Source organism: Acomys minous (assembly GCF_964271855.1).
Source record: "Acomys minous genome assembly, chromosome: 1".
Taxonomy (NCBI): domain Eukaryota; kingdom Metazoa; phylum Chordata; class Mammalia; order Rodentia; family Muridae; genus Acomys; species Acomys minous.
In genome coordinates, this window is record NC_140483.1 from 154,452,218 (window position 1) to 154,458,070 (window position 5,853).

Here is a 5,853-nt window from a genome sequence, read left to right on the forward strand (position 1 = left end):
CAGGGGTTGAACTCAGATCATCAGCTTTGACAGCAAAGTGTCTTTACCTGCCCTGCGACATCTTGCTGGGCCTAAAATATAAAGTTAATGCAATAGACCATCAAGGTTCACAAGTCATATATGTACTGCTTGAGTCTTAGAAATAGCAACCTCATCATGCCCGGTGTGATGGCACACACCTTTAATCCCAACACTCGGGAGGCAGAGGCAAGTGGATTTCTGTGAGTTCAAGGCCAGCCTGGCCTACAAAGCAAGTCCAGGACAGTCAAGGCTGCGCAGAGAAACCTTGTCTTGAAACCCCCCCCACCCCCCCCCCCACAAAAAAAGAACCTTTTAATTACCCCCAGAACTCCCTATAGATGTACAAGTATTCTCAGCACTATACGCTGGTTTTGCCTGTTTTAATCTTATGTAAATAGAGCCATAGAGTAGATGTTCTTTTGTGCCTGGCTTCTTTCATTAATCATTGTTTATGAGACTCATTCACCATATATTCCTTTATTTTACTTTATTTATTGGGTTTTTTTGTTTTTGTTTTTGATTTTTCAAGACAGGCTTTGTCTGTGTAGTCTGGACTTGCTTTGTAGCTCAGGCTGGCTTTGAACTCACAAAGATCCACCTGCCTCTGCCCTTGCCTCCTGAATAAAGTAGTCCTATGGATGTGTAATATTCTATTATTCGCACACACCACATTTACTTATGTATTACAGTGTTGGTAAGTCATGAATGTTCCTTTTAGTTTTATCTCCCTATCTTTTTGTATGTGTTTATGTGTGTGAATGTATGCGTGGTAAATGAGTGCAGTGTATGTGCATGTGTGTATGGAAGCCACAGGAAGACATCAGGTGTCCTGTTGTGTCACTCTCATTCTCTTGATAAGGTCTCTCCCTGAACCTTGGAATAGGCTGCCTTCCAGCCCCAGCCGTGCTCCCCCCACCCCTCACCCTTACAGTGTGAGGATATAGGCTCAGCCTTTCCTGTGGGTTCTAACTCAGGTGCTCATGCTTGTGCGGCAAACACTCTTAATGGCTGAGCCATGTTGCCTAGTGCTGTGGTCCATCTGGCAAATATAAATAAGCCTCTTGCTGCCCCCACCCCATCATCTGTCCCTCCTCCCCACCCTCCTCCCCCTTCTCTCTCCTCTTCCTCTTCCTTCTCCCTCCGTCCTCTGATTTTGTTTTGTTTTGTTGTTTGTTTTGTTGTTGTTGTTGTTTGTTAATTTGTATTTTTTGTTGTATTTTTGCTAATATGGGGGTCTGTCTATCTTGCCCTAGCTGTCCTGGAACTTGCTATGTAGGCCAAGCAGGCCTCAACCCTCTCCTTGTGAGTGCCGTCATTAAAGGCATGGACCACCAGACCTGAAGAGGGGACAAACAAAGGCCTACACAGACCCAGAACTTTTTTGTTGTTGTTGTTTTATATTTTTTTGGTTTTGTTTTGCTTTTTGAGACAAGGTTTCTCTGTGCATCACTGGCTGTCCTAGACTCACTTTGTAGACCAGGCTGGCCTTGAACTCACAGAGATCTGCCTGCCTCCCTTGAGTGCCAGGATTACAGGCATGCACCATCACACCCAGTTTATTTATTTATTTTAAACAGTAAACTTTGTTAAATTCTGCAATTCATTCACAGGAACTAAAAGCAACCTGGAGCTGGGTGTGGTGGTGCCCACCTTTAATCCTAGCACTCGGGAGGCAGAGGCAGGTGGATCGCTGTGAGTTCGAGGCCAGCCTGGTCTACAAAGTGAGGGCAGGACAGCCAAGGCTACACAGAGAAACCCTGTCTTGGAAAAGCAAGCAAGCAAACAAACAAACAAACAAAAAAAGCAACCAGGAAAGAGGGTAGAATTTTTTTCTTTCTCTAGACATAACATAATGTCTTCTAGAAACACCCTAACAGCACAAACCTTACAAACAAAATGCTTTCTTTCTTTTTTTTCTTCTTCTTCTTTCTTTCTTTCTTTTTTTGGAGGGGGATGGTCTTTTCAAGCCTCAATAGAAGAAGATGGGCCCAGTCATACTTGCTATGCCTAGACAGGTTGTTAGCCATGGGAAGTCTCCCCTTCTCCTAGAAGAAAAGGAGAGGGCCCAGGGGGAGGGAAGGGAGGTGAGAAGGAGGGGAGGGGAACTTCCTACTGGGAGGTAAAGTTAATTAATTAATTAATTAGTTAATTAATGGAAACAAAAACAAACAAAACCCCAGAACTTTCTCTGTTCTGAGTCACAGTCTCTATATATAGCCCAGACTGGCCTGAAACTGACTTTGTAGCCCAGGCTGTTCCCCAACTCCTAATCCACCAGCCTCAGCCCCCTGAGATCATAATGTCTGAAAGTCCAACTTTTAGATGATGCTAGTGGTACTTCCTAGTGATGACCCTAATGCCATCATGAGGCATATCCATCCTCAGCAAAGAATCACTGCTGATAACATTTCCTGGTGTGTTTCCCTATACTTGTCACCTCCACACCTTCTCCTGCCCAGGACTATGCAAAGTAGTCAGAGCAAGCCTCTGCCTGACTTCTAAAGTTTAAGCACCTGATAAATGTTTAGACAAAGCAAATCAGGCTGGAAGGGTGGCTCAGAGGTTTAGAGCACTGGCTGCTCTTCCAATGGTCGTGGGTTCAATTCCCAGCAACCACATGGTGGCTCATAATCATCTGTAATGAGATCTGGTGCCTTCTTCCGATGTGCAGGCGAAACACTGTATATATAATAAATAAATAAATCTTAAAAGAAAAAGAAAAAGAAAAAACCTAAACCAAAAACCACACCACCACTCAAACAAGATGTAATCATGTTAGGGTGGGCTAAAGATGTAGCTCAGTTGGTAGAGAGCTTGCCTACCATGCAGGATACCTGCTGTTCAATCTCTTCTTCCACTTAAGCCAGGTTTGGTGGCATATGCCTGTAATCCCAGCACTTGGGAGGCAGAGGCAGATGGATCTTTGTAAATTCGAGGCTAATCTGGTCTACAAAGTGAGTCCAGGACAGCCAAGGCTACACAGAGAAACCCTGTCTTGAAAAACAAAACAAAACAAAACAAAACAAGTTCTTGGCTAAATAGCAAGTTTGAGTCCATCCTGGAACACTTGAGATCCTGCCTCAAAAAAGGGGCAGTGGGAGGGGCTGAGGGGATGGTTCAGCGAGAGACCTGTCTGGAGAGAGCAGGGTGGAGAGGGACAGAGGAAGACACCTGAGAGCCTCTTTTGGCTTCCATGTGCATACACGTGGGTACACATAAACCTGCAAACATACTCAAAAGAAGGAGAGTCCCTGCCCCGTGCTCATGTGTATGTGTGCATGTGTGGAAGCCAGAGCTGGATATTGGGTGGGATTCTACAAGTAGTTGCCACATCCTCATCCTCATCTTCATCCTCACCCTCATCCTCATCCTCGTTGCTGGAGACAGAATCTCCACTTTAGTCTGGAGCTCACGGATTTGGCCAGCAAGCCTCTAGTATCTAATTGTTTTCTCCTCTCTGGTGTTATACTTGACTCTTTTTTTCCCCCCTTAAGATTTATATATTTGCAGGGCATGGTGGCACACACCTTTAGTCCTAGCACTCTGGGAAGCAGAGGCAGGTGGATCTCTGTGAGTTCGAGGCCAGCCTCGTCTACAAAGTGAGTCCAGGACAGCCAGGGCCACACAGAGAAACCCTGTCTTGAAAAACCAAAATAAAATAAAATAAAATAAAATAAAATAAAATAAAATAAAGGAATACATGGTGAATGAGTTGGATTTGAACTCAGGCCTTCATACTTGCACAGCAAGCAATTTCACCCACTGTGTCACAGTGTTCTGATATGGAGAGGCAAAATGATCCTGCCAGTTACCCCCAAACTCATCTGCCTGCACCTCTGGAGCATGATCTAGAATTTCTTGTTTGCAAGACTCTTCAGGTTCTGGCCTCAAGCGGATTTGCCTTTCTCCTGCAACATCACCAGCTGAATTAAACTGTCCACACAGATTCCTCTCTGTGGGGGCTGTGCCTTCTCAGCTGGGGACCCGTGCCTTTGTTTGAGGCAACCCTCTGTGGCTTGTTACATGTCACTCTGCGTGTCCTCTGAAAACCTCCTTTGTCCTCACCAGCCATCCATTCACAAGTGGTGGCGTTATTTTGAGGCAGGGTTTGGGATGCCATACAGAAGAAAGCTATGATTGTATTAGAAGCCAGAGGGGATAAGCAGCTAATACAAACACCAAGAGTGCCTAAGCACACTCTGTACCAAGGGAGAGGTGGGACACTGCATTGCTGGCACTGCTCTGTATCTGAGCACTGAGCACTCACATGCAGCGACAGAATTGCTAGTAGGGTTGACAGGGTGTTGGAGGTTGGTTTGGTCTGCCCAAATGAGCAGACTAATGTACCCCAAAGTGTTTTACCTTGTCTAAGAGCTTATTCCTGTTTGACCAATAAAAAGCCATCACACCTGGGCAAGGCAAGTGGGGGTTCCTGTTTGGCAAAGTTACTAACTGTGGGGTCCAGGGCCCTAGCTCCTGAGAGATCCCAGGCTAAGTGCCCAGCACTCTTTATGGATGGAGAAGACATGTACAACTGGCTCTTTTTTTTTCTTTTTCTTTTTTCTTTTCTCTTTGGTTTGTTTTGAGACAGGGTTTCTCTGTGTAGTCCTGGTTGTCCTGGAACTTGCTCTGTAGATGCGGCTGACCTCAAACTCACAGAGATCCGTCTGCCTCTGCCTCCTGAGGGCTAGGATTAAAGGTGTGCCCAGCTGTTGAGGATACTCTTTTTTTTTTTTTTTTTTTGAGACAGGGTTCCAGGCTGGCCTTCCACTTGCCTCGAGTGTTGGAATTAAAGGCATGTACCACCACGCATGTTGAGGGTTCCTTTAATGCCAAGTTCTACTGTGGAACACATGATTTTTTTTTGAGGCAGGATTTCACTATGTAGCCCTGACTGGCCTGGAATTCACTTCTGTAAACTAAGCTGGCCTCCTAGAGATCCACTTGCCTCCCCACTGCTGAAATTAAAGGCATGTGTCATCATATCCAGACTTAGATAAGTCTTGATAGTCACAGAACAACAAAGTGATAAATCAATGTGTTTACCAAATACATTGGTGGGGACATCAGTTAGGCAGACTATAGTGAAATAGGGACATCTCTGCTATAGGCCTCAGATGCTCTCTGATGACCGTTTCTCTGCTTTTGGGGTGGTGGAAGCTACTGGTTTAGTGAGTTAACACATCCTAGAGATTTTACTTGATAGTCAAAAGGAAGTTAGGTCAGATACAGAGGTTAGAAGTAAATGACTCTTTTTTTTTTTTTTTTTTAAAGACACAGGGTTTCTCTGTGTAGCCCTGGCGTCCCTGGTACTCTCTCTGTAGACTCGACTGGCCTTGAACTCAGTGATCTACCTGCCTCTGCTGGGAGTAAAGGTATGTGCCACCATGTCCAGCAATAAATGACTGTTAAGGAGACTAAAGAGAGATATGGATGATCTGCAACATACCAACACCACAAAGTTGTAATCATTTAGTCTGGAATCTTCAACAGAGAGAGGCTTTCCCAGGGAGTTTCCTAAGATGGTTGAGGATTGTAGAGACATTGTTGGCATCCTACAAACTCCCGTGTCTTTCTCAGAACTCAGCCCTAGAAATCCAAGTTTCCCTCCATAAATTCCAACCAATACCACAGACTTCTGCTCCGACAAACTTGCCACCTTTCCTCTTCACCACCATGTTGCTCTAGGCACGGAGTCACGTGCTCTGGGACTTGGGTTATTTCAGGAACTATTCCTTACCACAAGGAACACGGACATGAAACAGGAAACGGTGGACAGGAACAGGCAGGCCTCAGCTGCAAATGAATGCTGGAACTTTCCACCAACACTAT